This window comes from Schistocerca americana, chromosome 3 (assembly GCF_021461395.2).
Source record: "Schistocerca americana isolate TAMUIC-IGC-003095 chromosome 3, iqSchAmer2.1, whole genome shotgun sequence".
Taxonomy (NCBI): Eukaryota; Metazoa; Arthropoda; class Insecta; order Orthoptera; family Acrididae; genus Schistocerca; species Schistocerca americana.
This window is the reverse complement of record NC_060121.1, coordinates 921370779-921395317: the sequence shown is the minus strand read 5'-3', so window position 1 is coordinate 921395317 and position 24539 is coordinate 921370779. Positions and strand designations below refer to the sequence as shown.

General features: G+C 37.8%; 1 long non-coding RNA gene across 1 annotated transcript in view; it reads left to right on the top strand.

Moving 5' to 3' along the window:
- Positions 1 to 17206, top strand: part of LOC124607075 — a 63860-nt gene extending 46654 nt beyond the window's left edge. The window contains exons 2-4 of the long non-coding RNA XR_006978773.1: positions 2455 to 2558; positions 5055 to 5131; positions 17156 to 17206. This is a non-coding gene — a long non-coding RNA (uncharacterized LOC124607075). The remainder of the gene's footprint in view (positions 1 to 2454; positions 2559 to 5054; positions 5132 to 17155) is intronic.
- The last annotated feature ends 7333 nt before the right edge of the window (positions 17207 to 24539 follow it).

Below are 24539 nucleotides of genomic sequence, written 5' to 3'. Positions count from 1 at the left end.
CTTGTCAGCTCAAGCTCGGGAGACTGAGGAGGTGGTCGATGTATTTACAGCAATTTGATTATGAGATGAAGTATATAAAGTGTTCTGAGAACATTGTGGCAGATGCATTATCTGGAAGTGTAATGGAACAAGAGCAGGGGGTAGATCCATTAAGGAACAGTGATTGTGATGAAATTTTGCTCGCAGTCATTCAGCTGCAGGAAGAGGGACCAAATTAAGTGCATCTGTAAGAATCTCAGACAGGAATAGAATCAGGACGATAATCTGAAATTGGTAAAAAGCAGGATAGGTCACCCTGAGTTTCCAAAGTTAGCTGAATATTACCAGGTACAGAAGGATATTCTTTTTAGGTACCGAAAGAATTCGAATGAAGATTGGCATATTTGCTTCCTGGAACAACATGTAGATTTGTTAACTGATCCAATACATGGGAAATATGGACATTACAGAGCCTGTAAGTGTATTGCTAAATTAAGTAAAGTAGTAATTTTTGATAACATTTGGCTTAAAGTGCAAAAGAGGCTAGAATACTGTGACAGATGTCAAAAGGCTCAAGCAAATAACAGATGTACTGGGACAGATGTACTCTGTGGAACCTCAGAACAAATTAGATTTAGTAGCAGTGGATCTTTTCAGCCTTTGCCAGTTTCTGGGGAGGTTGCAAATATGTGTTTGTGTTGGTGGATGGATTTTCAAAGTATGTGAGGTTTTATCCTATTAAGAAGGCAAATTACAAAGTAATAGTGAGTAAATTGGAAAAAGGCTATTTTGTAAACATTGACGTGCCGAAAGCAATTTTGTGAGATAATGGGCTGCAATTTATTTCTAAGCGTTTTGAGGTATGTTTGAAGAAGACAAACATAGAACACATTAAAATTTTGACCTATTTTCCACAGGGAAACATGTGTGAAAGGATCATGAAAGAGCTTAACTGTCTCTATAGAACATACTGTCACAAGAAGCACTGTGCTTGAGCTAATTACTTGGGAGTATTTTGAAGAAGTGATTAGCAATTTGAAACATGAAGCCACGGGTTTTGCACCAGTAGAATTAATGGGTGGAATTAGACCTAATAATCTCCTCTTTGACCTAGTAGAATTACTGACTCTTACTGAGGTAGCTATGGAGCAGAAAAAGAAAATAGCATGTGCCAGTATTAGGAAAAAGACTTTGTAAAGGAAAAGGAGACATGATGCCAGGACAAATCCAATTAGTTTCTAGATTGGTGACCTAGAAACCAAAGAAAAGTCTAAGAAACTTACATCTGAAACTAAAAAAGTTACTGATGAATATGTGGGACCATTTAGAATCATAGCCAAACCTCATGCAAATGCCTGCAGATTGGAATATGTTAAGTCACACAAATTACTGGGCTTAAGAAACATTATTGATTTAAAGAAATACATATTGAAGGATCAATTAAATAGCAATAACTAGGAAGCCTCAGGGGGCAAGGATTCTTTGCATTGTCAAGTGGTTAATGAACACCAGGCATCCCGAGTTGTTGGCAACACTATTTCATTTTCTTTTCGTGTTGTCAACCTTCCTCTTCATCATTCAGAACTTTGGCTATCTTCTTTCCTTATTCCCTATCGTAATTGACAGTCTTGGTGTGAGTAAGATGACTAAAACACTAACCAGAAAGAGAGACTAACGAAAGTGAACTGAAAGGCAGTATAGTAATATGAAGGGTTTTCAGAAGTTTTTGTAACTGGTAAAGATGTTGTTGTAGGAAATGTGTTAAAGGTGACAGAGAATTGCCTACTAAGTAAGTAAAAAGAATTTTTGTATTTGATGTGTTTTGAAAGCCACAGAGGTGGGCTTAAGTGTATTCTGAGAATTTTAATAATGTGTATACCCTTTGGATTTTGGTATATGAGATAATGAAGAGCCACAGTAGTTGGCTAGTGTAGAAGGTGTATGTGCAGAGCCACAGAGTCGGCAGGAGTAATGTTTAATATTTTCTATAAAATATGTATTCTTTGTATATAGTAGTGTATAAGATGTGTTCAGAGTTATGATTTTCAGAGCCACAGATAGTGGCAGAAATAATTTTTCAGTATATTTAATGATGATGTATTTTTTCTTGGTGTATAATAGCTCATTTGTGTAAAGTCGAGCAGTAATTTTTTCTGAAAGAAGGTTAGGGAAGAAAGTGTAAAATTTTGAATCAGCAATATTTGTAACAGTAACTTGCTTGATGCTTAAAACAAATTTTGGAAAAAAAAAGATTTCAGTAGTAGTACCAAAGTTAATTCATTTTTCACTGAGTTAATTACTACTAAATGTAAAGGAAATGTTACTGCAGTAAAGTTTGGAAAAATTTTGAAAAAAAATTTTTACTTTTGAATTTGAAAGTCAAGCTTTAGAAATATTATTTATTAGGGATAAATACTGTGTTAGGTTAGGATGTAAATACCAAGGGTGGATGCTTAGACATACTGTATATTGCAGGTATGAAAAAAGTAACAGAACCGGATATGGTACTGAGAGAGAACCCGATGCTGAGACAAAGCTGGATGCTGTATCCCAGTGACGAGCCCTTACGTGATCAAGGTGTAAGTGTTTGTGATCCATACTCATTTGCTTCATCTATGAAAGTAGTCAAAACCCCCAATTTGTTGATAAAACAGTGTTAAAATTAGAGACAAGCCCCACATCACCGTGTACAGTTTAAGAAAGGACACCATTCGTAGTGCCTGAATTATATTTCAGTAAAGGTTTTGGACACTACTTAAGTGATCAAATAGAATTATTGTTTTTGGTTAAATATTATGTGGAAAATGTAAAAGTTTGATTAGAAAAGAGGTTGTCGTTTCAAGAGCTTACGTAAAAATTCCCTTATATAAATGTTTTGTAAATTTAAATTGAGAGAAAATGTTGTAACATTGGATTGTGGGAGAAAATAATTGAAAATTTTTTGTATAAGAATTTACTGTGTGCCATCAAGCCCTAGCCATTGACTATTGATGTAACTGTATATAATGTTATAACATAATTTTAGATATTTTTTTCTTTTTAGTAAGAACCATTTAGATTTGACAGTGTCGGTGTAGCGTTTATTACTAACTAGTTTTCAATAAGAATCATGAAACAAACTCAAGAGAAGTTTTAGCTTCTTAGGGGCTGTTTAACATCACGAGTCAATACGCAATAGCATTACTGCAGTAAACTACTTTGCAGTATGGCTCATAGCTTTGGAGCCTTAGCATGACTCATTCGCACATGTCGCTTGCCTAGCCATTGAAAGTGGTACCTGTATCAATTTGAGCGACAGAATATTCAAGCCCCTAAGAATATAAATAAACTATATTAAATACTATTTGATTTAGTTAAAAGTCAATATACTGCCCTTTGTTATTAAAAGAGGATTGTGTATAAATCGCAGCTTTCTAGTTGGCATACTTTCAGAGTTAGAGAAAATTACCTAAAACACGCCAAAGCAACACTTGTAAGATTAAAGTCAGTTAGCATTCATAACAATTTGTCTTTTAGTACCATTTGGAACCATTACTGAAGTTCACAAAATGTTAGGTCAATATGTTTGAATTTTCATAATTAAAAATGTTAGCTATTAGCTATTTTTCATTTTCATAATATAAAATTCATAAAAGATCAGTATTTGTTTAATGTGTTGTTGTGTGAGTGAATGAGAATGAGTGAGAGTGTGTATGTGGGACATACGAAAAAATTCAGCATTATCTCATGTTAAACATTATGTAACTGTGTCATGGGAAAGTGTTAAGCAAGCAAGGAGCAATGAAAAATGTAATTTCCCCACCGTGCTAATGACATACGTCCAAGGGTACTTGCTTTTGTAAGAAGGCAGCCAGAATAGCCATTTGCAGAGTAATAATTTTCTAAAGTTATTTCAAGATTAGTTTTCTTTTCGTTTTATTTTGTTAAATGTTTTATTAATATTTGCATGGTGAAGTTATGTAAATGCATCTGTGAATGTTGATTGGCGTAGGACAGTTTTTAGCATGAGAAAGAACTCGAAGGATTGTTTCGATTGGCTGGTCATTTTGAACAACCAATCAGAGTTAAGCATTTCCCGCTCATTGCAAGTAGTTATAGGTCCTGGAAGAAATGGCATGTTTCATATTCATCTCTGGAATGTTTGGCAAGCAATTTCTGTTAATAGAAATGCACTGAAAAGGGCCGAAAGTGAAACTCTTATATTGTACCAGAGTAATGACTGTAAATCTTGTAGTAATTTGGGTCAGATTTAAGTACATTCCTGGCTGCCCTGTGTGTTTACTGAGTTGTATGGACTGTGAGTTGAGGACAGTGATATTATTCATTAATTAAATACAGGCTGATGGCAAAGAAATAAAAGAACTCATTGAAGAATTTTGCCATTTTTCTAAAGTCATGAAGCAACTGCCCTCCACCTGAAATTTGTTATAAGATATTACAGGATAACTTGCTACCAGAGTTTATGTGAACTTTGCAAATGTAAGCATTGATGGTGTTTTTCTTCAACGCTGCTTTTAGCATTGTCTGAACAGTATCTACATATGCAGAGAAACAGACTGGTGATATGACACCGTACTGAGGTAGGTGAAACTTTTGGAGTGAACAGTACAATGAGAGACAGTGAACAAACAATTACGCAACTAATTCTAACCTGCCCTGCCACAGGGCATGATATCAGTTCTAGCTGTAAAGTGAGAATGCATGTAAGTCTAAGCTGGAATGACCCTTCAAGGATGTTGAAAGCCTAATCAGTGTTCAGAAGGTGTGTTGCTTGTTAGTGATTGGAGTCACAGCAGCTTTATTGTTACCTCCATTGCACAATGGTTGTATGTTTCAGTTATCTAGGGTCGAAAGAGTTTTGTGAAAGGAGTTTCTGATCAAGAAAGCACCAGCTACTAATTTTGTAGTGTATATTTCACATTCATTAAAAGTACTGATCTATATTATCAGCACAGACGTTTTATAGAAGAATTCATGTGCTTGCACTACTATGTTGTTTTATGTTGAAAGACCAATTGACCACAAATAGTCTCCACTGGGTTAATGTAGTATGCATCCGTTTATGTTCCTTTTAGTCTGCTACCTCTGAGGAAGGCCACTATCTAAATGCTCGTTTATCAGCCTGTCGACTTCTCAATGTCTCAACTATATGGTGAGTTGTTATCTTTACTCCTTTCATTATTAGATTAGGAAATATTCTATTTACTGGAGCGTAAGACATCTTGATAATGAAGGAAACCCAAACAGTCCTGTTTCACACTTCGTTCTTTCAAATAAAACTGATACTTAGTGTTGTGTCTTAATGGAAACAACCAGTTTCCTGCTGGAGGACTATGTCCAGGACAGCAATAATCATAATTGTTTTCATATGTTCAAAATGCTGAGCATGAGAAAAATGTTTATTTTTTGTCATACTTAACAGAAATATCAAGTAATAAAAAACATTAAAAGCTTTGTTTCAAAGTTTCTTCTTTCGTTAGCGACAACACTGATTCTATGAACACTTCAAATAAAACACATACAGCATTGAAAAATACATGAGATGTTGACAGTGGTAAGCATCTGAATATAAACTTGATCTACTTGCAAGGAAAAAAAAAAAGAAAAAGAAAAAGAACATGAAGAGAGCTTACATTTTACTTTTGTTATTTTCTTTCACTTCTGATACTTCACTTTTAAATGTTCAATCACCCATTTATTGATTCATTAGGTCATTGAGTTGTGAAGAGGTCTGCAATGTTGGTACTTGATGTTTGTTTCGAATATGCTTTATCATATCTGCTTTATGTTTGCATCTGTACACGCAAAATGGACAAGCTATCTGTGCAGGTTTTCCACATTCAAGTCTTATATGACGAATAAGATTTTTTCTGTAACGATAACCATTATGACATTGGGGACATGAGAATAGTGGTGGCTCCTGTACCAATGTGTACTCATGACCAGTACCTGAAATTCAAAAATTTAAATTAGTCTTGATTTTTTCTTCAAAACAAGAATAGAAATTGCAAATAATATTGAGATAAACACTATTAAGTACAAGCTATTCCTTAATGTCTATCAAACTGTAGGTTGACGGTCTTAACAGAGTTATTTGTAAGTATAGGGGACAAAAATGATCATCAGTAATATTCTAAATATCTTTGTATAGTAACATCTACTCACATACAAGTTGATTGTACCTTCAACTTTCTGTCTACAATGGTATCAGCAAAATAAGTTGCTGCTATGATGTCAAATGAAATGTATATACTAAAGGTCAGAAATGAATACTTAGTTTTTTATTGATATAAACACCCCACACCTTGTAGCATAACTTATGCTCATCATAACTATTCAAAAATGAAATCCATTAGTCTCAGTGCATGCATTACAATGTAATCCATTGACAGATCTGAATTCTGGGCTCAAAATCATTTGGCCTCAATGCTTGCCCATGTTTATGATGGGGTGTAATTACTGCTCCAATCCCACTCTCCACATTGCACTGTTTGAAAGGGTTCATTACCTGGGCATGTTGATGGGCTGTTATTAATTAACCTTCTCTAACATAATCAAAACACATTTTCTCAAATTCTGCTACATGAACAGTTCTTTTTTGAGAACTTTGGAGACCTTTCTGTGGCATCAGCAATGCAGTATCTCATAAATTTCCATGGTGATAATATTTTTCCATTTTTGAATGATACCTGTTGTTAGATATTCTCTGCACATTTCTTGTGCTTTCTTAGCACAACATTCTTCTACACCATGCATTAAATGCATATTTGCAATTATGCCACTTGACTGATGACCATAGATGTTAAGTCCCATAGTGCTCAGAGCCATTTTATGCCACTTCTTCAGCAACTAGTGGTGTACTGTATACTGCAGTAAGTTACACAGCGCACTCATCATGGACAACTGTGTAATGCTTTTCATGGTAGCACCACCAATGTTGAAGAGCTAGGCAGTTATTTGTTGTGAAAAATAACAAGTTTATAGGCATGTATCTCAAACACATTGTTCATTCAAGACCTCTTATCACCTGAAACATTAATTTCTGGCCCTTGGTTCTGTATCTCAAAATACTCAGTTTATGATCCTCTGCAATCTGTATACTTTTGATCCGAAACTTTTTGGACACCCAGTATACTCTGAAAACACTAAATGTCAAGCAGGCAGTATTTTTTTTAAACATTCTGTTTGCTAAAAGTCCTTCATTTAAATTCACAGATAATGCTTGGGTGAAGAAAATGTACATACGTCAATGTGTAAACTGTTGTTATAGTCTGAAAGATGAACAGTGGTTGGTTGTACAGGTAAAGGCAATGAGGTGGTTCGCATTGTTATTGGTTGCAGCCAACAGTTGCGGAACATGCAGACATGTGCTTCGCACTTGAAGAAAGTGTGTGTACTGCAAAATTATGTCTGTGGCTTGCTATTGGAGAATTTGTTGCTCACCACCACCATCAGTGTGGACAACTCACAACAAATTGAATAAAAATTCACTAAATAACTCATTACAATCACGTTTGATGCTTGCTGATTGGTTGTTGGAGATTGCGTGACATAGGAACACAAAAGAAGACTAGACTTGCTTGACATTGTTGGTGACTCCAACCATAGTCCTATTATACCTTTATATTTACTGTGTGATTGATACCTAATTGTGCTTCAGAATATTGATAGATTCCTCCATGAAAATTAGAACTTGGAACAGTGAAGTAATCACCAAACCCAGAGATAATAGGTGTGTGACAACAGCAGGGGCATGTTCAGCACCAGTACTGTTGCTTTCCACACAAGACAGTACACTAGAATAGGGCTGTGGAGAGCAGTTTCATAAGTATGAACCCAGTTCACTACCCTGTTTGAACATAACCAACATGCTTTCTGCATATTATACAAGCTAGGTGTATGGAGTGGCCACTCACCTTGGATTAACCAGTGGCAGATAGTCTGCCAGTAAATGTGGGCTCAGTTGGTTCTGTTAAGTTTGTGAGTACTAGTACAGAATGTCAGTAGTCATTTGTAGACTCTCTGATCAGTGACACAGAGGTCTGGTTTACTGTTGACAAAGAAGTCTGCTCTGCAGGGTTGAAGTTATCACATTTCTGCTGGATGTAAGTCTTGCACAACTCCCCAAGCTGACCAAGTTGTACAACATCACCTGAAGGGCTGTGCAGAAGTGACAATCATCCACTATGACTCACAGCAAGCATCATTATCCAAATGTTAATCAGCAGAACCTGCATTGGGCAGCACCAGTACATTTTGGGTCCCCAAAGTTTCAAAGCAGTCTATGGTTGTCTCATCACACCATCAATGTTCACAACTTCCACATCATTTATTGATGGATCGACATGGCAAAGATACTCTCATCCAAGATGGATCTCATACCCCAAATCTTTTTCAAAAGAATCTAATTGTCCTCGCCTAAGAAAGGATATTGACAACATATTGTGACAAGATACCCATCTTCTCATTTTGCCATTTCTCTGGATTCGGTTAGACAGTGACATTTGAAGTTTACATCAGATTATAATCATCAGTAGTGCATAATTTTTTCTGCACCCTACAAAAGTCATATACCATTGAAGTGGTGATGGTGCAATTGGACAGCTTGATCTCTATTGGAATCATCAATCCCATATTTTTTATTGTCAAGGCAACTCCTCTTGTTGTTAGGAAATCCAAAACAGCCATATGACTGTGCACTGTACATAATGTGTGGACAATAGTCAACTCTTACCCATTCTGAATACTGGTGAATTGTTTGCCAGGCTACAGGAAGGCAAATACATTGAAATAGAGTTATCAGATGTGTATGTCAAGCTACCTTTAAATGAGGATGCAAGTCACAGTGAGTGATACACTTTTTGGGCTGTATTTATATAAGTGAAGCAAGTGCACTTGAACAACTCACAGAACAAATATTGGATTATGTGAACTAATTAGGTGACATTATTAACACATCTACATTGGCCACAAGATTAAACTAAATAAAAACAACCAAAATACAAAAATTCCTCAGAGATTAAAACTGCACTGGGCAGCATTCCAGATACTAAGATTCATCCTGTCCAACAAGGATATCCCAGATAACCTGAGTGTTAAGATCTATATTATGTTCATACTACCAGTTACAAGCTATAGTCTAGAAATTATGACTCTGACTAAGGCAAGTGCTTGTAAACAGCACACACAACAAGCCATGGAGTGACAAATGCTAGAGTCAGGTTTAGGGAAAGGATTCAACTACAGGACATTAGAAGGAGGGCAAAGGTAACAGATATCCTAGAGAGAATTGAATGACTAAAGTCATGATGCACAGAACACATAGTCCAACAAGTTTACCCTGATAATTTTTCACCAGAGACAATTCGACCATGAGAGAGGTACTGAAAGACCAGAAGAGAGAAGGCTTGATGATGTGAAGCTGGCAGCTGTTAGTTGCAACACAACTGTACGAGCTGGATTCTAAAATGAAGACATTGGAAACATGGAGGAGGCCTACAGCCAGCAGTGGGTTAAGATCTACATCTACATCTACATCCATACTCTGCAAGCCACCTGACGGTGTGTGGCGGAGGGTACCCTGAGTACCTCTATCGGTTCTCCCTTCTATTCCAGTCTCGTATTATTCGTGTGGGCTCTAATCTCTCTGATTTTATCCTCATGGTCTCTTCGCGAGATATACATAGGAGGGAGCAATATACTGCTTGACTCCTCGGTGAAGGTATGTTCTCGAAACTTCACCAAAAGCCCGTACCGAGCTACTGAGAGTCTCTCCTGCAGAGTCTTTCACTGGAGTTTATCTATCATCTCCATAATGCTTTCGCGATTACTAAATGATCCTGTAACGAAGCGCGCTGCTCTCCGTTGGATCTTCTCTATCTCTTCTATCAACCCTATCTGGTACGGATCCCACACTGCTGAGCAGTATTCAGGCAGTGGGCGAGCAAGCGTACTGTAACCTACTTCCTTTGTTTTCAGATTGCATTTCCTTAGGATTCTTCCAATGAATCTCAGTCTGGTATCTGCTTTACCAATGATCAACTTTATATGATCATTCCATTTTAAATCACTCCTAATGCGTACACCCAGATAATTTATGGAATTAACTGCTTCCAGTTGCTGACCTGCTATTTTGTAGCTAAATGATAAGGGATCTATCTTTCTATGTATTTGCAGCACATTACACTTGTCTACATTGAGATTGAATTGCCAATCCCTGCACCATGCGTCAATTCGATGCAGATCCTTCTGCATTTCAGTACAATTTTCCATTGTTACAACCTCTTGATACATCACAGCATCATCTGCAAAAAGCCTCAGTGAACTTCTGATGTCATCCACAAGGTCATTTATGTATATTGTGAATAGCAACGGTCCTATGACACTCCCCTGCGGCACACCTGAAATCCCTCTTACTTCGGATGACTTCTCTCCATTGAGAATGACATGCTGTGTTCTGTTATCTAGGAACTCTTCAATCCAATCACACAATTGGTCTGATAGTCCATATGCTCTTACTTTGTTCATGACACGACTGTGGGGAACTGTATTGAACGCCTTGCGGAAGTCAAGAAACACGGCATCTACCTGTGAACCCGTGTCTATGGCCCTCTGAGTCTCATGGACAAATAGCGCAAGCTGGCTTTCACACGACCATCTTTTTCAAAACTCATGCTGATTCCTACAGAGTAGATTTCTAGTCTCCAGAAAAGTCATTATATATTAACATAACACGTGTTCCAAAATTCTACAACTGATTGACGTTAGAGATATAGGTCTATAGTTCTGCACATCTGTTCGACGTCCCTTCTTGAAAACGGGGATGACCAGTGCCCTTTTCCAATCCTTTGGAACGCTAAGCTCTTCCTACGGTACACCGCTGCAAGGAGGGGGGCAAGTTCCTTCACGTACTCTGTGTAAAATCGAACTGGTATCCCATCAGGTCCAGCGGCCTTTCCTCTTTTGAGCGATTTTAATTGTATCTCTATCCCTCTGTTATCTATTTCGATATCTACCATTTTGTCATCTGTACGACAATCTAGAGAAGGAACTACAGTGCAATCTTCCTCTGTAAAACAGCTTTGGAAAAAGACATTTAGTATTTCGGCCTTTAGTCTGTCATCCTCTGTTTCAGTACCATTTTGGTCACAGAGTGTCTGGACATTTTGTTTTGTTCCACCTACCGCTTTGACATACGACCAAAATTTCTTAGGATTTTCTGCCAAGTCAGTGCATAGAACTTTACTTTCGAATTCATTGAACACCTCTCGCATGGCCTTCCTCACATTACATTTCGCTTCGCGTAATTTTTGTTTGTCTGCAAGGTGTTGGCTATGTTTATGTTTGCTGTGAAGACCCCTTTGCTTCCGCAGCAGTTTTCTAACTCAGTTGCTGTACCACGGTGGCTCTTTTCCATCTCTTATGATCTTGCTTGGCACATACTCATCTAACGCATATTGTACGATGGTTTTGAACTTTGTCCACTGATCCTCAACACTATCTGTACTTGAGACAAAACTTTTGTGTTGAGCCGTCAGGTACTCTGAAATCTGCTTTTTGTCACTTTTGCTAAACAGAAAAATCTTCCTACCTTTTTTAATATTTCTATTTACGACTGAAATCATCGATGCAGTAACCGCTTTATGGTCGCCGATTCCTTGTTCTGCGTTAACTGTTTCAAATAGTTCGGGTCTGTTTGTCACCAGAAGGTCTAATATGTTATCGCCACGAGTCGGTTCTCTGTTTAACTGCTCAAGGTAGGTTTCAGATAAAGCACTTAAAAAAAATTCATTGGATTCTTTGTCCCTGCCACCCGTTATGAACGTTCGAGTTTCCCAGTCTATATCCGGCAAATTAAAATCTTCACCCAGAACTATAATGTGGTGGGGAAATCTACTCGAAATATTTTCTAAATTATCCTTCAGGTGCTCAGCCACAACAGCTGCTGAGCCAGGGGGCCTATAGAGACATCCAATTACCATGTCTGAGCCTGCTTTAACAGTGACCTTCACCCAAATTATTTCACATTTCGGATCTCCGTCAATTTCCTTCGATACTATTGCACTTTTTATCGCTATAAACATGCCTCCCCCTTCACTGTCCAGCCTGTCTCTGCGGTATACATTCCAATCTGAGTTTAAAATTTCATTACTGTTTACATCTGGTTTCAGCCAACTTTCTGTCCCTAGTACTATGTGGGCATTGTGACCGTTTATTAATGAGAGCAGTTCTGAGACCTTTCTATAGACACTCGTGCAGTTTACTATTATCAGATTAATATTGTTATTCCCTGTTGCATTTTGCCTACTCCTACCTTGCCGCGTCTCAGGAGGCATCTTGTCGGGCCTAGGGAGGGAATTCTCTAACCTAAAAAACCCCCATGTACACTCCACACATACTCCGCTACCCTTGTAGCCGCTTCCCGAGTGTAGTGCACGCCTGACCTATTCAGGGGGACCCTACATTTCTCCACTCAATAGCGGAGGTCGAGAAATTTGCACCTCAGATCTCTGCAGAATCGTCTGAGCCTCTGGTTTAAGCCTTCCACTCGGCTCCAAAACAGAGGACCGCGATCGATTCTGGGAACGATACTACAAATAGTTAGCTCTGATTCCACCCCGCGAGTGAGGCTTTCCTCCTTCACCAATTCCGCCAACTGCCTGTACAAACTGAGGATGACCTCTGAACCCAGACGGCAGGAGTCATTGGTGCCGACATGAGCAACAATTTGCAGTCGGGTGCACCCAGTGCTCTCTATCGCCGCTGGCAGGGCCTCCTGCACATCTTGGATGAGACCCCCGGAAAGCAGACAGAGTGAACACTGGCCTTCTTCCCCGACCTTTCCACTATTTTCCTAAGGGGCTCCAGATAGTCAGAAGAAGCAGAAGATAGACACTAGCAACTAGGTTGAAATATAATACACTCCCTGTGAGATACAGATTATTCATCACACTCTATTAGATATTATATAATAGCCAACATGACCCACCAGGTTAGCTGAGAGCGCTAATGCACTGCTTCCTGGACTCGTGTAGGCTCGTTGGCCCCAGATCAAATCCGCCTGGTGTATTAACGATGAGGGTTGGTGTGCCGGCCAGCCTGGATGTGGTTTTTAGGTGGTTTCCCACATCACAATAGGTGAATAACAGGCTGGTCCCCACGTCCCACCTCACTTACACGACTCGCAGACTTTTAAAAATGTTTGCACTATTTCATGGCTTACACTAGATGTGGTACTCTAATTCCGTTCCAGGGGGTGCGGGATGGTGACAGGAGGGGCATCTGGCCACCCTCTGACACTAACATCACCAAATCCATAGTAATAAGGCCGACCCCACATTGAAGTGAGGCAAAGGTCCTAAGAAAATGATGATATAATATCCATCATTCCTGGATGGAATAATACATAAAATATGGGAAAGGCAACCACTCACCTATAGTGAACAGGACTGGTGCATAGACATAGTTAACAGAAAACAGTATTTACATTAGCTTTCAAGTTCTTGATCTTTTTATAGCAAAAGTACATACATTCACAAACATAACCAGACAGACTCCCAGACACACACTCCTGCAGCTGTAACAAAACTGGTTATTGATTATTGAGAGCACTTTCATGGGCTGATGGCGGTGGAGAGGGTGTAGGGAAAGATGCACAGGGGTAACGGGATGAAGAGAGGTAGGTCTTTCGACAGATGACTCGGTGGCTGCACAACAGGAAGAAAGGAGTTCAGAGGGTAGAACATATAACAGATATAGAGATAAGGAAATGGGGGAGGGAGTAAAGGAGAGGAAGATGGAGATAAGGCCAGGGGATTGCAAGAGCTCAGGATGTGGTGGAGAGACAGTTCCCACCTGCATAGTTCAGAGAAACTTGTCCTAGAAAAGTTGGGCTTTTCTCTCCCCTCCCTGTCTTCCTCTCCACCTCCACCTTCCTCTCATCTCCCCCCTCCCCCTCACTATATTCTCTACCTTCTGAACTCATTCTGTCTTGTGTAGACACTGAGCCACATACCAAAAGACCTGCCTCGCACTATTCTACTACTCACTCCTTGTCTTGTGCGTCCTTCCCTAGCCCTCCCCCTTTCCATCAGCCCAAGCAACTGCTCTCAACAATTGATAATCAGTAATCAGTCTTGCCATGGACATTGTGTATCTGTGAATGTGTGTACTTTTACTTTAAGGACGGCAAGACTTTGAAAGCTAGTGTGAATACTGTTTTTCTATATCTATGCACCACACATCTGTCAACTATAGATGAGTGGTTGTATTAAAAACAAGTTTTGAATGACAAGTACCCATTATTGTGTTTCAAACAGTGAAGAAGTCACAGTGATGAAGTGGTGAGGTGTTTCCTGTTTAGTGATAGCTTCACTGACAAGTAAACAGAAACCCAAAAAGAGTCCTTATCTATAAGTTCTGTTTTGTATGGCACCAAATTCCACATCATCACTGACCACAAGGTATTGGTCCAAAGAGGAAATCAAAGAATAAAGTAAGTTTAGGGTTGACTGTACCATTAAAAATTAGAAACAGTACAGATATTTGAATTTGCTTAAGATGGCGAAAGAAGTCAGTTGTACCTTTCCAAAGAAATCATAACAGCATTCTTATCAAGAAGTTTGAGGAAACTGTGGAAAACCTAAATTCAAATAGCCAGAGGGGTATCTGAAGCTTGCTATTGCCAGGTAAAATCGGAATTGTTGCACACCTCTGTGGATTCCTCTGTCACGACTGTCTACATTCCACAGGCAGGTAAAATGGCCCCCTCTTACATAAGGTTGTAAATGGCATCAGACACATTTGATTTGACATGTTCTCAGTACTGTGGAATAGGTTAGAATGGGTTAACAGAGACCTGTTCCTTGGTATACAACATACGGAAAATTTATTTATCATCCCCCTTCTCCCATGTGCACAGATTCTGTTTTACCACAGCTCCTCAGGAATGACCTTGATTATAGCCCTAGCCACAGTGTGACTAGCCACAATGTGACTGAATGCCTCAGAATAATAACTGAAGTAAGCAACATGACAGATGGTGCTATACCTTCCTATCACTGCGGCCCACTGTGGCACGCCATGGGTTCACCAGCACACAGACCTTACATAGTTATTACTGACTGTTGAGTGGCTTTTGAAGTTGGATACATTGCTGAAGTTTCACTTCATAAGCCAAATGGTGTCATCCACACTGTAGGCCTCTATCAGTGTATTGACAAATAATATGATTAATGGCTTTGCATGGTTTCACTGACAATGGGTTGCAGTTCACGTCGTGTCAGTTCTCAACGTTAGCACCAACAGTGGCAGATATGAAGTGATGTAATCTTTCAAACTTTCTTGGTTAAACAGATTATTTTGCAAGATTATGGATTTGGAGCTGAGCTAATGATATAATAATCTTTCTCCAGTATTTCATCAGCTTCTCTAATTGTCTTCATCAGATATTGCACATAGGTTTCATCACTTGCGGTTTGGACTCCATTGAAACTGAGACTCGTTACTGCATGCTGCCCTAGCAATCATTTCCTGGCGCTATCAAGGAAGGAAATCATCTCACACAAAGAAATTTAGGACCACCCAACAGGCTGTGGCAAATCACAACAAAATTACAAGTATGAAAAATGACATAGGCAGTACCCATTACTACTCTGCTATGAGCAAAGAGAGAGCGCATTAATATGTTTTCTGACATAAATTAAATAAAGTATGGGATTCAGCACTCAATGAAACTCGGTGCCTGCTAAGTCATATTTTTGGTGAAGGGTGCTGCTGTCTTACAACATTCTCCTCATGTATAACCTTTTTACAGTTGGGCATAACACTTCTATTGGTTTTAAATTACTATTAGACTAATCTATACTTTTATGATGCTGGGAAAGAATCACTATGGCTGTACAAAGTGTGCCCTGTTCACAGTTTGGTTGGAGTAGAACCAATAGGTTGCAATAGTTTTTCAGAGATGAGGAGGCTCGCACAGGATAGAGTAGCATGGAGAGCTGCATCCAATAAGTCTTTGGACTGAAGACCACAACAACAACAAGCACAATCAGTATTAAGCAGTATTATTGTTGATACAGTCTACAGTTTATGTTTGTATGACCTGCTTGTCTTTTTTAATGTAAATCTTGACTTGTTTCACGTCCCTAAATTTTCTCCTTTTTGATGAGGTGAATGAATGAATGTACTGAATAACGGTATATATTACTACATTAGTTCAATCATCAAAATACTCATGTCTATGTCCTATATAATTTGTAAAAAATGCCATTAACATAATTTATGATTTACTGTGTACGTACTGTTTGATGGATTAAATGATGCATTCCAGTACATGAATAAAACATTAGTAGTCTGTCAGAAAGTAAAGGACAAAAAATGGGAAGGCTCCCAGTAGAGCACAAGAAAACAAAATGAAACTTCTTGGGTTGAGAGAATAGGTGATCTTATTTCACTGATTAAAAAATCAAGTCAGATTTACAAAGAACTTGGCAGTAAATGCCCTTTTTTCAGTATAACGGTGCATCACTCTGGCTACGGTGCATGCACTGGTTTGGTTTGGTTGGGTAGGTGTCATAAAGCCACTGTATACTCTCCTGAGGCAATCTGGCCCACAACTGTTGTAATTGGTTCTTGACATTCTGGGAACTGGCACAGGGGTGGAATTGACATCAGAGCTGATTTCATACATTTTATACGGGGGACAGCTGTGAGGATCTTGCTGGCCGATGGAGTACCTCAACATCATGCACACAGTTCATAAAGACACTTGCCACATGTGGACGAGCACTGTCATATTGAAAAATGGGACCATGACACCATCAAATGAGGAGTAACACACGAGGATGCAGGATGTCCATGATGTACTCTTGTGCCAACAGATTTACCTCAATCAGTACCAGCTGTGACCTGAAGTAATAGTCAATAGCTCCCAAATAACACCAGGAGTTACACTGCTGTGCATCTCCAAAACATTGGAAGAGAATAACCTCTCCCCAGGTCACCCTACACTTGCAAGATAGTGCAGAAATGCTGCAAACATTTTCCAAACATGAATGTTCCGTCCATATCAATGGTGTTGATTGAAGATTTCACACTCTGCATGATCTTTATCTAAATGCCTTGATAAAAAAAAGTCATAACATAAAACTAAAACTGAACTCTGTCCGAACAGGCCTCGGAAGGTACGCTACCGACCAGCTGTCGTGTCATCCTCAGCTCACAGGCGTCACTGGATGTGGATATGGAGGGGATGTGGACATGGAGGGGCATGTGGTCAGCACATGGCTCTCCTGACTGTACATCAGTTTACGAGACCAGACCCACTACTTCTCAATCAAGAAACTTCTCAGTTTGCCTCACAGGGTCTGAGTGCACCCCGCTTGCAAACAGTGCTTGGCAGACCAGATGGTCACCCATCCAAGGGTTAGCCCAGCCCGACAGTGCTAAACTTTGGTGATCTGATGGGAACTGGTGTTACCACTGCGGCAAGGCCATTGGCATAACGTAAAGCTCCCCTACTTAATCACATGGAAATGTGTTGTGGCAAATGCAGGACAAATGACAAAAAATGTTATATCACCTGCTATGAAATATTCTGGTAACCTAGACCAGCCCCACAACTGTAAGAAATCTTTTTTAAAGTAAATGTTTAATCAAAAACTGTTAGAATTAACAAAAGATCTCATCTACAAATAAGTGTTCCACAGTATTAAAACTACTGTACCATAATGTTTAGCATCTGGAAAATAAATTACTGCAGTCTGAATTAGTGAATATTTAAGTACAATATTTTATGGTCCGATTGTATAACCATCACAAACTGGAGATGAATTTTGATCTTAGTTCAGAAAATCAATGTACCATACTCAAGAATTTTCAATGTTGTATAACACTAAACTTGAATCAGCTGACTGAAGTTCAGTGTTGATTTGTAAAACTATTGGTAGCAGTGCTACATCAGCTATCAACAATATTATCACACTTGGAGTGCAGATAGTAATCACATATTACAGACATACTGTGTATACTGGAGGAAAAAGAGTGAAATAAACTTCACAAATTTCTTCCTGTAACTTCAAAGCTGAAAAACAAAGAAATAGTCATATATCTGTAAAAACAAACAAAAAGAAACAATATAATTCTCAGTGCATGGTGCTTCTAAACACAGAAAGCTGCCTACCACAGTAGCCTAGAACACTAAGAAAACAGCATGTGGTGTATTCAGTCGGTATGCTTTCAAAACGTAGTGCTGTCGTAATTATCTTTGTAACCAACTAGTGGCCTGCCCTGGCTTCGCATGAGTAGCACTAAGTACCTATAGTGTGATGACTTGTAGTGTAACTGCCTTTCTCGGGATGAATGCTGCCAAAAAAAGATAATTTAAAGTAAATGTCTTAACAAAATATTAATTTTGTCAGTGGTAGTTGAAATAAGTGTTCTTAAATGTGAGTGGGTGTAACTCAGTTTGTTCAAGATAATAAATGTTGTCCAGGACTTATTTTAATTCCAGTGATTTACTGCAGAAGACTCCTGCTGTCTGTTTCTCGAATCAAGCTGGGCCAAAGAAACCATGATTTTGTAAAGATGTGAAAAATCAGTTATTGTTCCAGGCATACAATTCATTACATCACACAGTGCTGCTCAAAATCTTACATTCTACTGGACCTCCCACATGATTTCTTAGAGGTCTTATATACTCCTCCTAAAACTAATGTATTGTTGTGTATCATAAATTTCCTAATTACAATTACAGAAGTTGCTGATGATTACAAGAAATGTCACCATCTGGTGGTTACAAATGACATGCATAGAATAAGATACAAAGATGATTACAGATCTCTCATTCTATTGGAAAAATAAGTGAAATGATACAAATAAACAATGCTGATTACATTTTTGTTAATTACACTGAAACTTCATTCGCCCGAATATTCCTACCATGTTTCCTGTTTCAAATATGAGTACATGAGTTGTTATGTTTCTGACTTGTCTGGAATAGTGAAAATACATTATATGCAAAGCCCTTTCTTGTGAAACAGTCTATCTGTTACTGAAAATTATATCAAAACACCTAAAATAGTTCCTGAGATTACCCTTCGCTGTTTGCGTGTCCCTAAACTGCCCCAGTTATCCACCTAGGGAAAGGGCACCTGCAGTTTAATATGGAATCAGAACCAAGCATTGTTTCTGGTGAACATCCACATCACTTAGAGATGAATTCTAGGTTAACGGCAGACAGAGAAATCCCTTCTCTGGCTTTGATTCAATCCTGCGACCTTTTGGTTTCCAGGCATGCACATAACTGCTAGACCACCAGCTAGACATAGACTGGTCAAGCTTCACTGCTTTCCGGGATTGCTGCAGCTGTTTACTTAACTACTGTTCCTGCCAGATACCACTTTGTCTGTAGCTGATCAGCTCATAGTTCTCATCATTACCAAGAGATTATGCTCCATATGTCGACTGAATATGGATGAGATAAGAATACATACATTGCACACTTGCCATTACCATCATTATAAATTATATACACAAACATTCCTCATGACTCAGTACATCTATTACTGAAAATGGTATTAGTGTCCCTACAGTAGTTCATGAGATTAGACTGAACATACAGACAGAAAATACAGAGGAGGAATTTATAATATGTATAGAGATCATAAAGAAATTCTCGTTCAGCAACTAATTATTCATGGGCACCTGGCATTAACAGTTAGGTGGTTGATTTGCCTGTGAACACAAACTGCAATTGACAATGGCAAGAAATTATTGATACAGAGGTTAGCAGAGGTACACTTTTTCATTTTTTGTTTATGTAGTAGTAGTAGTAGTAGTAGTAGTAGTAGCAGCTTTATTCATCTATAGATCTCTTTTTACAAGGATATAAGACATGTCAAAGTATTTACAAGTTTAGACCAATTTAAAATAAGCTAATTCATATACACATACATTTACAGACTTGTAGTTAGATTTACTCCTGGTATACAATACTTCCTTTACAAATAACTTATTAAATAATGTAATGCCACACTGTTTACTCATATCTCACTGCAAACACTATACACACATTGTTTCATAACACTTCACTCACTACACACATAAACACACACACTCTTTTTGGTGATCTCTGTGTAGAGCTGTCATTAATGCAAAGCTTTGCTCACCTCAGTGATATACTGCTCATGGTTCTTTTGGTGGTGCTGTTCCCTTACCTTCCACAGACCTTTGAATGGTATGACCCATCCAGGTACTGGGAGACCTGTAGTTTAATATGAGACTGACCTGGAATGGAACATCATATCTCTGATACCACAGTTGGCATGTAACCATTTATGCACCAAGAAACAACATCTGGTAATAATGAAACGAAAATGGAGACTTTCCTAACTGACTTACGTGTTCTTAATATTTTTATTTGTCAATGAGCCTGCAGTTGTCATAGCAATTCAAGCACATGTTCAGTCACTAAAAATTTAATGGGAATTGTGGAGTTACTGCTCCTGAAGCCTAGAAAGCATTTTTGTAAGATATGTTCAGTCATTATAGATTACTGTTGAACGGCATATACAGGGTGGTTGTATAAAGCCTGAAAATCTTGTTAGAGTAGGTTGTGCTGGAAAACGACTGTTAAGAAAAAAAATTGATATGTTGTGTCATTTCCAAATTAATTATTATCAAAGTTAGCCAGTGGGGCTGTTGCATGTGCAAATTCAAGTTGCCTGCCAGATATATTCTTTGTTTTGTTTCCTAAAAACAAATGAGAGCAATCCAAAAATTGGACATGGGATGGTAGTAAGGACTGAACTTGAGGCAAAGGCTCAGCAGTCTTGTATGCTACCATCTTTTCTATGAGAACAACTGACACTAATTGTATCAGTCGGGCCACTTGAATTTGCACGTGCAACAACCTGATTTGTTAACTTCAATGTTAATTAACTCTGAGACAGCACAATGTATTGAATTTTTTTCTTAACAATTATTTCTCAGCACATCCTACCCTGTAACACCCTTACAAGCTTTTCAGACTTTCTCACCATTGTGTGTATAACAGTTCAATTCAAGTAGTCTGAATTTTCCTTTCTTCCACTAAGTATCTATAAAATATCCTTAAACATTCTCACATTAATTATGACTCAACTAAAATTGTCTGCAAGCATTACTTACATTGATGATATGTTCCTTAACCTATCTGTATATACTGTAGTGTGAGAGCATTAACAAAAATTTCCTTATAGCTACATCCTTTTAAATTTGTATTTGTGCAGAATGAAAGCTGTAGTGTCACTAGGTTGTGAACTGATGACTGTAATTTAACCTGACTTGACTAGCAAAATGTTCCTAGTTGAAGGTGATTTTAGTGCAGGGTGAGATAATCTGAGATTAAAGTTTACGCAACACAGATTTTCGAGTTGAGTTTGATTTGAGTTCTTTTTTGTACTGATCTAAAATCAAATGCTTTACGCAATCAACCCTATGTGTTGTCCTTGTATGTAGTTGATTTGGTACATTTTAATATCTTGGTTATAACACTTAATAGGTCTCCCCACAGGGAATGGAAAATTTTCATATCATATTTCCAAAGCCCACTTAATGAAATAAAATGTGATAGGAAGAAAGTGGTAATCTGTGGAGATGTAGACTTCTTGAAACATTTAGTCGATAATTTTGGGTTTATATTGAGTGTCAGCTCTTACTAGAATTTCTGCTGAAAGTAAATTTGCAGTTGAGAAAAATTTTTATTTAACTGCAACAGCCAAAGTAATGAATATTGGTTATGAAGATTAAAATAGTTATAAATAAATATTTGATAATATAGAATATTATAACTCTCAGTAGGAAGAAAATAAAGCCCTCACTGACTAAACAAAGTAAAACTACAGCAGAATTTAGAAATAACATGAAAAAATAAAACCAAATATTTAACAGATGGTGAGTGTAGCCAAAATATGTAATAATTATAATATAATATGGACAGATAAAATTTTCAAACTTTTGGAGCTAGTGGCTCCTTCTTCTGGCTGAAGGGTTGAAGGGAAAGGAAGAGAACTGAATGAAAATGACTGGTGAGGTTTAGGATATGCAAAGAATTATGGAAAAGTTGCCCAGAACTCTGAGTTACTGGATGGGATGAAAATGTAAGACTAAGTGAGTAGATTTTTTTATCCATTCCTATTGTAGTATATTTTTGAACACTGATTATTTTAAATGATGATAATAACTACATTTCAAACTCAAAAATAAAACAAAAGCTGTACAAAAGGTTACTAAGTTGTAAACTGGCACAGAAAGTATATCATCAGAAATACATATCTAATAATAGAAAAGAATGGACTCTCTGATGTAGCTGATACATTTAATGAGGTGTGACTTTTCAGGCCTTCCTGGTGAATCGGTTGCAGATGTGGTTGCCGGGTATGCAAGTTCCACTTTATTTCATCAGAACAACTGACATCAACAGGCTTCAATAATTATAACTGGGACATATCCTGGTTGGCTAAAATATGCAGATGTTAAGCCTCTATTCAAGAAAGGGGATAAAGAGATACCATCAAACTACAGACCAATTTCACTTTTGCCAGCATTCTCAAAAATTTTAGAAAAAGTAATGTACAGGCAGCTTCTCATCCATCCAAAATGATTAGCGAGAGAAAAGTTTGAAGTTTTTGTGTCACAACATTTCATGCGTCACAAAAGTAGCCAATTAATGCTCGACAACACATAAATTGTATGTTTAAATTTCCAAAAATACTATATTTCTATTTTGTGTTTTTCAAAATTTTAGTTTTAATATTCAATCAAAATGGTACAAAAATCAGTTTCCATTATTGTTGACAATGGCGAAAACACAATGAGCCAAGATGGCATGAAATTGCAGATAGAACATCTGAAGTACCAGTGCCATGTCTTCCACACTTAGACATATTAAGTAGATCAGAGGTGAACATAACCAAAGTAACAAATGCTCGTGAGCTTTCACAGAGTTTTAACTTTGATGTTACGCTGATGACAATAGATGAAACTACATCATGTATGTCCGCGAGCAACATTCTACTCACACAGGAAAACATGGAAAGCGAAGATAACATGATTTTAGACGACACTTTACCATCACTCATCATACAAAATCCTAATGCCAATTTACAAAGTACAGTTGTTAACAACCAAAGTACATTAGATGGCAACCAAAATGATGCACTTGCTGCGATACTTCAAAAACTCGATAGTGTGAACCCCAATTACACCAATTTGCATGCACACATAAAAAATACAAACACCAATTTGCGAACAGACATAAATGCAGAATTTGACATTTTGTCGCAAAGCCTTATCATAGTCACACAAGACATAAACAACATAAAACAAAAGCAGAAACAATTTTTAAAAGATTTTCAGGATACAGTCTCACAACAGATCAGTGACTTGACAAGGAATTTTCATGAAGATATGAATGTAAAATTTAAAGACATGGAAAAACAGCTAAAGCAAGATGTACTTTTTGAAGTAAACAATGGTATTACGGAAATAAAATTGAAATTAGACACTCTTAATGAGCAGAATGATACAGTAGAGCAGCAAATAAAAGTGATTAAAGACACACACAGAAACCTGGACGCTACACAAACACAATTAACTTCCACAGTAAAAAACATAGTTACCATAGTGAACAAACTGCATAAGGGTTATGAAAATATACCAGTAGCTATTGACGAACTCACTTGAAAAGTAGCATCACTTGAAACTGAATCAGTCCATGCCAAAAAGAAAAGAGACAAAATCAGTGAAAATTTATCTGATGTAATTTCACAAGCTGAAGCAGGTACTTTGGACAAAACCAGTACCGCAGCGGAGAAAGTAGTGAAGGAATGTAGATTAATCAATGATGTAGTTGAAAAACTGTTTCAGCAAAAGGAAAATGACATTATCGACAAAGTGAACACCAATTTGCAAGCTACGGAGCACAGGATACGCAACAACTTACGTGAAAGTGTTACAGAGACACAAGTTGAACACATAAACAAAGAGCCAGCCACAGAAAACCAAAGTAATGTATGCACACAGGTCACTGCAAACCCTACAAACAATGTCAGTAGTAATGACAGACTGCAGAGTGTAAGTTTACATGGCACAACACCAGAACCAGTACCTACAAGGAATGTAAATAATTATGACATTTATGTAAACACAGCCCAAAATGCAAACAGCTTGTCCACTATATTTGCTGAGGAAGGTCTATTAAGACACCGTCAATTCCCAACGTTTATGAGTGAAGGTAAGAGGATGAACCCCGTAGTATTTATTAGTGGTTTTCGACATGTGTTTCCTAAGATAAGATAAGATAAGATACTTTATTGTCACATAACATGTTTTTATACAATCATTCGATTGAGAACATTGGTGACTCGTCAGTCTTTAACCTAATTTGTTACAGTATTTTATATACTACAGGAAATACGTCATACATACATTGCTTATTATAATAAAAATACAACATTATATTTTAAATCTTTTTGTAACTCATTGAATCATTACTATAGCCTTCACACACCTATATG